The sequence below is a fragment of the Tachyglossus aculeatus genome, unplaced genomic scaffold (assembly GCF_015852505.1).
Source record: "Tachyglossus aculeatus isolate mTacAcu1 unplaced genomic scaffold, mTacAcu1.pri scaffold_149_arrow_ctg1, whole genome shotgun sequence".
NCBI classification, from domain to species: domain Eukaryota; kingdom Metazoa; phylum Chordata; class Mammalia; order Monotremata; family Tachyglossidae; genus Tachyglossus; species Tachyglossus aculeatus.
The window spans coordinates 23,891-35,835 of NW_024044872.1; positions in this window are offsets into that span (position 1 = coordinate 23,891).

Consider the following 11,945-nt stretch of genomic DNA (forward strand, 5'->3'; position numbering starts at 1 on the left):
ACTGAAAGTCCCGGAAAGACACTACCCATGTTCTCAGCTCTGGCTTGCCCGAAGGAGATTTGTTGGGCGGCCCCTGCCGGGACTCAGGTGAAAGTGAAAGAAAACAAATCAATCAAAGTTTTCCCAGATTTATGAGCTCCGGGACATAGAACCCGGTGGACAGCCAATAAGGAATGGTAAAAGTTCCAAATTCTAAGAGAACACCAATGAACTACACCTATTGCCCACCACCTTTTCTGGATTCTCCTTGGTGTTGCCTCTCCACCCACGCCTTTTGCCTCGCGAAAGCCTGAAGCCTGCCTGCGGCCTCTGCTCCTTCCAGCTATTTTGGTGTTTGTGCTCCTTGGACTCGATGTTTGCTTTGAGTACAGACGGCTATTATGGCTGGGGGGTGGCGGGCAATCCAGTCTTCCACAAGAGAGCCCTCTGGGCATTGTGGTATGGAAGTGGGATGAGGGCTCCTTAACTAACGTTCAGACCGGTAGGACTAAGCATCGTCTGGTGTTCTGAAATCAAGACTGGCAGAAATACCAGAGTTCTGGGGGCGAGTATTTCTGGCCCCAGTGGAGGACTTTTGACTAGGGAAATCTCCACGATCTACGAAAGGTCTTGACGGATCTACACTGGCAGATGGATTACTGGTATGTGTGGGCGGGCTTATCAGAAGCACCCAATAAACTGACTACCCCATCTTGCGTTCCACCTTGCGCTCCCCCACCTCCTTACCCTAGAGGAGGAGATAAAAGATCGGGACGTTCGCCCTATCCCTCCCAATGAGGCAACTGTCCCGTCCGCCGCGGCGCCCCTAGCACCCATTTCCCCCTCCCTTCCGAAGCTGGAGGCCCCATTACAAACAGTAGTGGTCCCCGGACACCCGGTGCAGGGCCAGGGAGGGGCGGGAGGCGCTGTTGTCACCCTGGTTCACACACTCTTCAAACCTAGGGATGCGGTGTTGTGGCGGGAACAAATCAAGGCTATGGGGGGCTTTGAGGAAGGACCCGATAGGAGTGACGCAAAAGATCCAAACCATTATACGAACCTTTAACCCAACATGGCTCGACCTGGGCGAACTCGGTTCGACCTGGGCGAACTCCTCCAGGCCTTCCTAACCCCAGGCGATAGGGATTCGCTTTACAGCGAAGTGGACAAATTAATAAGGGGGAACCAGGGCAACAAGAACTTCGTGGCCTGGCCCGAGGCAAGACGCAAACTGGGGCTATAACAATCCGATATGACACAATTTAGGGGAGCCCGTGAGACCCTGCTCCAGGCGCTCCGGAGAGCGGGACAGGGGCAGTTCAATTGGGACGAGTTTATGAACGTTAAACAGAGGTGGGACGAGCACCTCGATGTGTACTACACGTGCTTGATTCAGACGGCAGAAAGATTCGCCCAATTAAACTCCTCAGAATGAGCACGATGCCAAAGCCATTACCACCGCCTGTGTAAGTCAGTCTTCAAAGGAAGTGAAGTATTACTTCGACAATGTTAGGATGACCTGGTGGACCCAACCCATTACTGCCCTGAGGGATGTTGCCAGTGCTCTCTGGGAAAATAAGCAGAGAAAGGAACGCCCGAAGAACGAAAGAGGGACCCCTTGTTGGTTGCTCGAACCAGAGACCCAAGCAAAATCCAGTGTTTCTGGTGCCGACAATAGAGACACACGAGATTCCAGTGCCTATTGCGCTGCAAAGAGATGCCCCAAGTGCCCCGTGAAGGGTCCCGTAAGACAAAGGACCAATGACGGGGTGCAGAGGACCCCGAAGACAATTCTGCCCTGGCCATCAAGGCCCTCAGACTTCCAGTGTGATACAAGCCCGGAACAGAGCCCTCTGTGTCTATCACCATTGAGAACGATTCGTTTGATTGTTTAATCGACACAGGGGCCACAAAATCGGTTTTGACATCCTTACTACCTTAAGGGGGCTGAGGTGGCTGGGATGGAAGGCGTGGTTGGAGTATCGGGGGAGGTTAAGGTCGTCAAACGCACTAAGCCTTTGTTGATCTCACTCGGGCTGCATACTCTGACCCACCCTTTCCTGATCGTCCCTCATTCACCTGTTAGCCTCCTAGGCCGTGACCTGATGTGCAGGGTCTGAGCCATCTTGAGCTGTGTCTCTGGAGGAGGGTGGCAGTTAGAAATCCCCGAGGTCCTTGGACTATACTCAACTCTAGATTCAGACTTACCAAACCTGCCAGACGCACTTCGAAGAGTACCCAGGAGTGTTGTAAGGACTCGAGAAAACCGAAGACGGTCTCCTCCACTCAGCCGCTCCAGTTACCATCAGTGTGAAGCCTCAGATGAAACCCGCCATCAGTGAAACAATACCTGATGCCTAAGGAGGCCAGGGAAAGGCTCCAGCCCCTCATTGATTCCTGCTTAAACCAAGGTATTCTGGTTCCTTGCATCTCACCCTGCAACATGCCTGCTCTCCCGGTACTGAAGCCTCGACCTGATAAGGAAGGGAAACCAGTATATAGACTTGTCCAAGATTTGAGAGCAGTTAATGCCTCCGTGCTGCCTCGATATGCTGTTGTACCGAATCCAGCCACTCTCGTCATTTCTATCCCACCCGACGCCACAGAATATACTCTCATCAATCTATGCGCTGCCTCCTGCAGCATCCCGGTGGACCCGGCTTCCCAGTACCTCTTTGCTTTTACCTGGGGGGGAAGACATCTGACCTGGACCCATTTGCCACAAGGGTACGTCGAATCCTCGACACTCTTTCCACAGATGTTGAAGCAAGACCTGGAGGGCCTGAGACTACTTGGCTCCTCTATCCTGGTCCACTATGTGGATGACTTGCTCCTAGCCTCGCAGACTAAAGCCGCCTGTATTAATGACACCGTAGCGCTTTTAACCTGGCTGGCGGACCGTGGCCATAAGGTTTCTCTGGAAAAGCTTCAATTCTGCCAACTCACGGTCGAATACCTGGGCCGGCCACCTGCTGTCCCCGGGGGAGCGACGGCTGTCACTGAAACAGATAGAGACCCTGCTCCACTTACCCAAACTACACACTTAAACGACATGTCTGGGCCCTGTTGGGCTCCGCAGGATACTGCAGGCTATGGATCCCTGCCTACGGGGAAGTAGTGAAGCCTCTCATCGAGGCCACGAAATCTGAGGTTCCAGATCCTGTAGAGTGGACCGGGTACCTAAATCGGGCCTTCGAGCACCTGAAGGGCCTATTGTCCAGCCCTCCGGCTTTGGGAATCCCCGACTATAAGAAACCGTTTACCCTCTTTGTCTATGATCAAAGTGGGGGTGGCCTCAGAAGTCCTAACTCAACGCTTCGGGGATCGAGAGCGACCGGTGGTTTATTACTCTGCCCAACTGGATACCGTGGCCAGGGGCGCTGTCTCCTGCTTACGAGCAGTAGCCGCAGCGGCATTGATGGTCGAGAAATGCCGGGAACTGGTCATGGGATATCCCCTTGTCATTCGGACTCCACATGAGGTGGAGAGTCTTCTCCTCCAGGAACGAACATAAGCATTTTCCCACCAGCGTGTTACTCGATACAAAGTCACCTTTCTGGTGGCTGACAACGTGATGCTTAAACGCTGCTCGGTCTTGAATCCGACTTCACTGCTACCGGAACCGGAGGGAGATTGATCTGACCCACATGATTGCCATTTGGTCGTGGAGGAAGTTTCCACGCCACGACCCGACCTGACGGATGTGGCGCTGGACGATGCTGACGTAATCATCATCATCAATCGCATTTATTGAGCGCTTACTATGTGCAGAGCACCGTACTAAGCGCTTGGGAAGTACAAATTGACGTAATGCTTTATACTGAGGGGTCTTCTATTATGGCCGAAGGTAAAAGGTACATGGGGGCGGCAGTTACCAATATCACCATTGCCCTCTGGGCCGGGGCCCTTCCCCCGGCATGGAGTGCTCAGGCAGCGGAATTAGAGGCCCTCCACCAGGCCTGCATTCTGGTCAAGGGGAAGAGCAGCAACATCTACACTGATTCACAATACGCTTTTGGGATCTGCCATGCCAATGATAGCATTGAAAACGCGACCCAGGTTGGTTGCCGCCTTACTGGATGCCATTCTGAGAAGCAGCATGGTTCAGTGGAAAGAGCCCGGCTTGGAGTCAGCGGTCGTGGGTTCGAATCCCGGCTCTGCCCATTGTCAGCTGTTTGACTTTGGGCAAGTCACTTCACTTCTCTGTGCCCCAGTTACCTCATCTGTAAAATGGGGATTAAGCCTGTGAGCCCCTGTGGGACAACCTGATCACCTGTGTAACCTCCTCGGCGCTTAGAACAGAGCTTTGCACATAGTAAGCACTTAATACATGTTATTATTATTATTATTGTTGTTATTATTATTATTATTATTATTATTATTATTTCATGATTACCCTCGGTCCTCGCCGTCATCCCCTGCCCGGTGCTTATTCGGGGAACAGACTCAGTCTCACGTGGGAACCAGCATAAGGATTTTGCAGCAAAGGCCGCCGCTCATCAACTGGTCCCGGCCCTAGAGGGACCTCTGCAGATAACTCCTGACTAGAGGTTCTTCAGGAGACGCCCGAGGCGCTGGGGTTCCCAGATGCCTATATCACGCTAGTCACCCTCGAGGAAAGCCAGCGCTGAGAAGTTGCCAATGGAGCAACAGTGCAAGACGGCACATGGTGGGCCGCAGATTGAAGGCCCTTGCTGCCAAAGGCCCTGCTTCGTACTGTGTGCCGTCAACTACAAGCAACCAGTCACTTAGGGAAAGGGGGACTAGTGGCCGCTATCAGCCGAGTTTCGTTGGCCCCGGAGTCCATCAGGCTGCACGGCGGGTATCCTCCACGTGCCCCACCTGCCAGGAGTTTTCCGTCCACAAATGCCAGCCAGACATGACAGTGTCATGACAGTATGACAGTGAACACTGGCTGTGGACTCTGAAAACCTGCAAATAGACTTCATCACCTTACCATGCACTCACGGTTACCGCCACGCGCTGGTCGTGGTGGACAAATTGACTCGGTGGATCGAGGCAATTCACGCTGTTCGTACCACGTCTCAGATAGTCCACACATTCCTGCTATGGGAAATTATCCCCAGATTTGGTCTCCCGGCCTCCCAGCTCGGACTGAGGAACACATTTTACGGACTCTATCCTGCACAAGTTGTACCAAGTCTTTGGTCTCTAATCAATCAATCAATCAATCAATCAATCAATCGTATTTATTGAGCGCTTACTATGTGCAGAGCACTGTACTAAGCGCTTGGGAAGTACAAATTGACAACACATAGAGACAGTCCCTACCCAACAGTGGGCTCACAGTCTAAAAGGGGGAGACAGAGAACAGAACCAAACATACCAACAAAATAAAATAAATAGGATAGAAGTGTACAAGTAAAATAAATAAATAAATAAATAAATAGAGTAATAAATATGTACAACCATATATACATATATACAGGTGCTGTGGGGAAGGGAAGGAGGTAAGATGGGGGGGTGGAGAGGGGGACGAGGGGGAGAGGAAGGAAGGGGCTCAGTCTGGGAAGGCCTCCTGGAGGAGGTGAGCTCTCAGCAGGGCCTTGAAGGGAGGAAGAGAGCTAGCTTGGCGGAGGGGCAGAGGGAGGGCATTCCAGGCCCGGGGGATGACGTGGGCCGGGGGTCGGCGGCGGGAGAGGCGAGAACGAGGTACAGTGAGGAGATTAGCGGTGGAGGAGCGGAGGTTGCGGGCTGGGCAGTAGAAGGAGAGAAGGGAGGTGAGGTAGGAGGGGGCGAGGTGATGGACAGCCTTGAAGCCCAGGGTGAGGGGTTTCTGCCTGATGCGCAGATTGATTGGTGGCCACTGGAGATTTTTGAGGAGGGGAGTAATATGCCCAGAGCGTTTCTGGACAAAGATAATCCGGGCAGCAGCATGAAGTATGGATTGAAGTGGAGAGAGACACGAGGATGGGAGATCAGAGAGAAGGCTGGTGCAGTAGTCCAGACGGGATAGGATTTACACACTCTATCGGCATTACGCTATCATTACTATCATTACTATCATTACTACTCTATCATTACTCTATCGGCATTACACACTATCGGCATTTACACACTCCCTACCACTCTCAGAGCTCGGGTAGGGCTGAGCGCGACAATCGGGAAGTTAGGAACTTCTTGGACAAAATCTGCAGGGAGACACACCTCAGATGACCCTTAGCCCTGCCCATTGACCTTTTCCAACCTTCGTAACCGGTCCCGGACTGACGTCGGTCTGATCCCGTACGAACTTCTCTTTGGTCACCCTCCCCCCCATTACTCGCTCGTTTCAACCTGTGCATTTTTCCTTGCTGTGGGGGGAGGGCGGTCAGACTTTGGCAGACTATGCGCATGGCCTACAAAAACGGTTATGCTCGCTACAGAGGGAGGCCGCGCTACAACAGCCGCTGCCTTTGGAGGACTTTCTTCACCTCTTCAACCCAGGGGACTGGGTTTGGCTCCGACGACAAGTGCCCCAGCTCCTGGAACCCCGATGTGACGGCCCATTCCAGGTTACGACCCACTCCGCAGTTAGGTGGGAAGGACGCATAGATCCATCACATGCACCTAAAACCCGCTCTTGGATACAGCCAGCAAGTTGGCTCCTGATTTCCGTTTTTCCACCACTCCTAAGCTCCGGCTCCTCCATGCGGGCCTGCCCCACTAACTGCCACCCCTTCACATGGTGTACCTATCAGAGGTCGGGCTCGGCCTACTTGGGAATCCTTCCTGGAGCGAGCTATGTGGGCCCTTGCCATCAGTACGGGTGGAGCATGGTGCAATACGACTGGTGGCAAGGATCCACCTGGTCACGGATACCGGACATACGCCGCCTTATACCTTGGCGTGGACTCATTTCACCCTACGGGGAGAGCGGGTGTCCGGGCCGTAACCTTGACAACGGGAGGGCAGGTTGGGGTGCCGGTCTCCGCCATACCACTGGCCCCTGTCTCCTCCCCGCCTGCCCGCCCCCCTGCCCCTGACGTTTATTGACCCCTCCGGCTGCTGGCCCGGCCAGCACTCGCCCCTCCAATCTTGTGCTCAAATTGCTCCTGGCTTTTGGGCGTGACCTGCATCTGCCTTTCCTTACTGCCTGCTTCCCCCCCTTGCTAGTGGTAGACGACACTCCACTCAAACAGTACGGAGTACCCCTAAACCTCACTCGCCTTCTCCTGGAGGCATGTCCTCGTGCCTGGGGGCCAACGCCACCAAGGGTGGCCTTCCTGCCTCTAAAATCTCCTGCCCCAGTCTATTGAATCTTTCTGGGTGTGACATTGTGCGCTGCAACAGCGGCCTTCCCCTTCCCCAGGTCGCGGGCATAGTGTTAACCATTTCCGCCCCTAACTGGGGCCCGGCAGACGACACCCGCATCCTCCCTTGGCACTGAGTCACGGCCCCTTCCTGCGTATGGGAAACCCCTGGGTCCTTCACTGTTTTCCGGTCCCGTCATCCCGACCCCTTCGCCCTATCCAAGGCCACCCTGGTACCTAACTGTTCGACTCTCCCAAGCCACCCTACTTTCTTTTTACCCCCCTTCAGGATGTTCTGCACATGTGCAGTTGTTCCCGTAACAACTCCTCGCTCCCTTGCAACACCGCTATTCCGTCCCCTAGGGGTTTTGTGTGGTTCTGTGACGTAGGGATAGTGTGAGCCAGCCTGCCAACCACCTCGGGGGGCCTCCGCTGGACCCAGGCAGCACCCGAGCTTTACCCGCCCCGCTATAGTGGTGAGCTCTTCCAGGTGTGACGCCTTCCCCGATCCCTCTCGTTGGGTAACCGCTCCAGGCGCTCCGTACACTCCCCACTTGCCTCGGTCAGGCTCACGGACCCCACCTTGCCTCGGTCTCCCTTAATGATTCTTGGGGACTGGATAACCAGTTGGGAGCAGTCCTCTTGGTTTAACGTCTGAGAGTTTTACAATTTTGTAGTCAGCTTCAAGTCCCATACCCGCCTGGGCCTTTACAGACTCTTCGAGCAGGTGGCCCTTCTGCTTGATTATACCCGCATTGTTTTGCTGCTAACGAAAGGCGCGCCAATGCACATGCCCGCATGACCCTGCAGATTCGTACGGCCATTGACGATATGTGGCTTCGACAAGGTGGCCTGAGCACCTTCTTCAATGTTTCAAAAGGCGAGAGCTGTGTTTCTATCCCCAGTGTTACCCAAAAAATCGAGGAACAGCTGGAAGGCATGTATGACATTGCCGACAATATGCGCAAACTTCAGAAGGCCGCCCTGGCCAATCCACAAGGGGACCCGTTCGGTCTCTTCTGTTGGTTCGACTTCCATTTTCCGGGTGCTCCTGGCTGGCTGGCGTTTCTCTTGCACGGCCTCCTAACCTCTCTTCTCCCTGTCGCCCTTACACTCTGCGTGCTCTGTTTTTGCTCCTGTCTGACTCGAAAACTGAGTGAGGTGAAACTTTTCCTGATGCAGTCCCAGGCCCAGTCCTCACTTTCGGCCAAGGAGGCTCAAGAGATAAACCTGCGCCTGGATGAACGCTATGAGAGACTGCACCCCTATGATGATGTTGCCGCCCGGGCCTGGGCCCTTCCCGGTGGGGTGCTCCGTAAGGTCGTTTCCACCTTGGGAGCAAAGGTGTTGTCCACGACCCCTAACCTTAGCCCTATCCCTAACCCTAGCCCTGGCCCTAACCTTAACCCTAGGACCAAGGAGTCGGACTCACGGCTCCTTATTAGGGCCGAGGCCACAGCCTGAGCCCGGATTGGCTCTTGGGACCCGGAAAACCCCAGGCGACGACCAGTCAAGCCTCCACTTCCACGCCCACAGAGCACCAATCCTCCATTGATGCGTCCTACAAAACAACCTATGAGAACTTGTTCTTCCAGTGAACCCTGTCTCCTCCCCTGAACCTCACAAAATCCTTATAAACCCAATGAGGGAAATAAACGGGGTCTTTGCTCCTAGGAGCTCTGACCCTTTGCAAAGCTGACATTGACTGCCTCAACACTCATTTTTTCGTGCCGGCAGAGAGACCTGGACAAATTTGTGTCCAACAGGTTGTTGTAGGAGATTAGCGAGTTGAGTTGGGGGGTGACAAGTGATTGATTGTTTTAAAACCAATGGTGAAAGGTCCTTGCTGGACGCAGAGGTGGTGTAATTACTGGAGTTTTCTGAGGGCTGGAGAAACATGACCTGAACAATTTTGTAGAAAAAAACGATCCGGGCAGCAGAATGAAATATGGACTGGAGTGGGGAGAGATAGGAAGCAGGTAGGTCAACAAGGAAGCTGAGGGAGTAATGCAGTCGGGATAGGATGAGTGATTGTACCAACGTAGTAGCGGTTTGGATGGGGAGGAAAGGGCGGATCTTGGCAATGTTGTGAAGGTGAGACCAACAAGATTTAGACATATGTGGTTTGAATGAGAGAGAGAAGGCACAAGGTAGCGTTCATGGGTTCAAATCCTGGCTCTGCCACTTGCCTGTTGTGTGACCTTGGGCAAGTCACTTCGCTTCTCTGTGCCTCAGTTACCTCATTTGTAAAATGGGTATTGAGACTGTTAGCCCCATGCGGCACAGGGACAGTGTCCAACTTAATGAGCTTGTATCTACTTCAGATTTGACTGAGTGAGGATTTGGTTGGGAAGAGACATAATTCTGTTTTGGATATGTTAAGCTTGAGGTAACAAGAGAACATCCAAGTTGAGATATCTTGAAGCCGGGAGGAAATACGAGACTTCATGAAAGGGAGAGAGATCAGGGTTGGAGATGTAGCTTTGGGTATTATCCACATAGGGGTAAGTAGTTGAAGCCATGAGAATGAATGAGTTCCCCAAGGCAGTGGGTGTAGACGGAGAATAGAAGGGGACCCAGAAGTAAACCTTGAGGGAACCCCGGAGTTGGGCGGGGGAGGGGGAGGTGTGGCAGTCAAAGGAGGAACCCCTGATTGAGATGAGGCGACCCAGGAGAAGACAGTGTCAGTGAAGTCAAGATTGGATGATATTTCCAGTAGGAAGGGGTTGTCGACAGTGTCGAAGGCAGCTGACAGGTCAAGGGGAATTCGGATGGAATGGAGGCCATCAGAATTGTCAAGAAGGATGCCATTTGACTTTTGAGGGGGTGGTTTCTGGGGAGTGAAGGGGATAGAAGTCAGTTTGGAAGGGGTCAAGGAGACAATTGGAGGAAAGGAATTTGAGAGAGCGGGTGGAGACAACTTACTCAAGAAGTTTGGAAAGGAATGGTAAGGCGGAAGATTGGTCGATAACTGGAGGGAGCCATGGGGTCAAGGGAAGGTTTTTTGAGGACAGGGGAGACATGGGCAAATTTGAAAGCAGTAGGGAAGAAATCATTGGGGAGCGAATCTAGAGTAAATCGATCTCTAACCCTTAACCTAGCTCGAGCCCTAGCCTCAACCTTAACCCTCCCCTTGAACGTAGGACTTGGCCTAGGTTAAGCCCTAGCCCTAACCTTAACCCTGAAGCTAACCCTAACCCTAATCTTCAGACTAATTTTAGGCCTAGTCCTCACCATAACCCAAGCATCAACTTCAGTATAACCCAAAACCTAAGCATAACCCTAGCTGTAACTCTAAACCTAGTCCTAGACCTAGCCTTAAGCCTAATACTATAAACCTAAATCGAAGCCTCAATGTAACCCTAACCCTAACACTAAGCCTAAACCAATCCCTACTCTAGCCCGAACCATAACGTTAAATATAACCATAACCCTATGGCGTACAGTCCACCAGGAGTCTGATTGTCTTCATGTGTCATTTTTCTTCAATATTCTATGAAACCTCAGTGAACGTGTTTTTCTCTTTTCTGTAAAAATCATTTGGGGTGAAACCCCTCTGGCACGAAAAGCTGAATGACTTCTTCAAAAACATGAGTTCTTTGAGAAAAAGAAAAAAATGAGTTCTTTGAAAAATCAAAGCAAACTTGCATTGAAACCTGTGTGATAAAAATGGCACATGCACTCTACTTAAATATTCATACGTTCAGTTCCATGTAGAGCAGCCGTTCAGTTACCGTCCTTTCTCCCTTCCTTAACTTCCATCTCCAACCGCTCACTCTCCACTGCTTCCTTCCCCTCTGGTCTTCAAACATGCCCATGTTTCTCCCATCCTAAAACACCCACCTCACCTTCTAGTTATCGCCTAATCTCCCTCCTACCTTTCCTTTCCAAACTCCTTGAACGAGTCGTCTAAACGCGCTGCCTCGATTTCCTCAACGCCAACTCTCACTTCGGCCCCCTCTAATCTGGCTTCCGTCCCTTACATTCCACGGAGCCTGCCCTCTCAAAGGTCACCAATGACCAAATCCAACGGCTCCTACTGTACCCGAATCCTCCTCGACCTCTCAGCTGCCTTTGATATTGTGGACCACCCCTTCTCCTCAACACGTTATCCAAGTTTGGCTTCACAGACTCCGTCCTCTCTTGGTTCTCCTCCTGTCTCTCCGGCCGTTCATTCTCAGTCTCTTTGGCGGGCTCCTCCTCCCCCTCCCATTCCCTTACTGTAGGGGTTCCTCAAGGGTCTGTCCTTGGTCCCCCTCTGTTCTCCAGATATACTCCTTCCCTTGGTGACCTCATTCGCTCCCAAGGCTTCAACTATCATCTCTACGCTGATGACACCCAAATCTACATCTCTGCCCCTGCTCTCTCCCCCTCCTTCCAGGCTCGCATCTCCTCCTGCTTTCAGGACATCTCCATCTGGATGTCTGCCTGCCACCTAAAACTCAACATGTCCAAGACCGAACTCCATGTCTTCCCTCCCAAACCCTGCCCTCTCCCTGACTTTCCCATCATCGTTGACGGCACTACCATCCTTCCCGTCTCACAAGCACGCAACCGTGGTGTCATCCTCGACTCTGCTCTCTTGTTCATCCCTCACATCCAAGCCGTCACCAAATCCTGCCGGTCTCAGCTCCGCAACACTGCAACACTCCGCAGATCCTCCCTTTCCCCTCCATCCAAACCGCTACCCTGCTCGTTCAACCTCTCATCCTA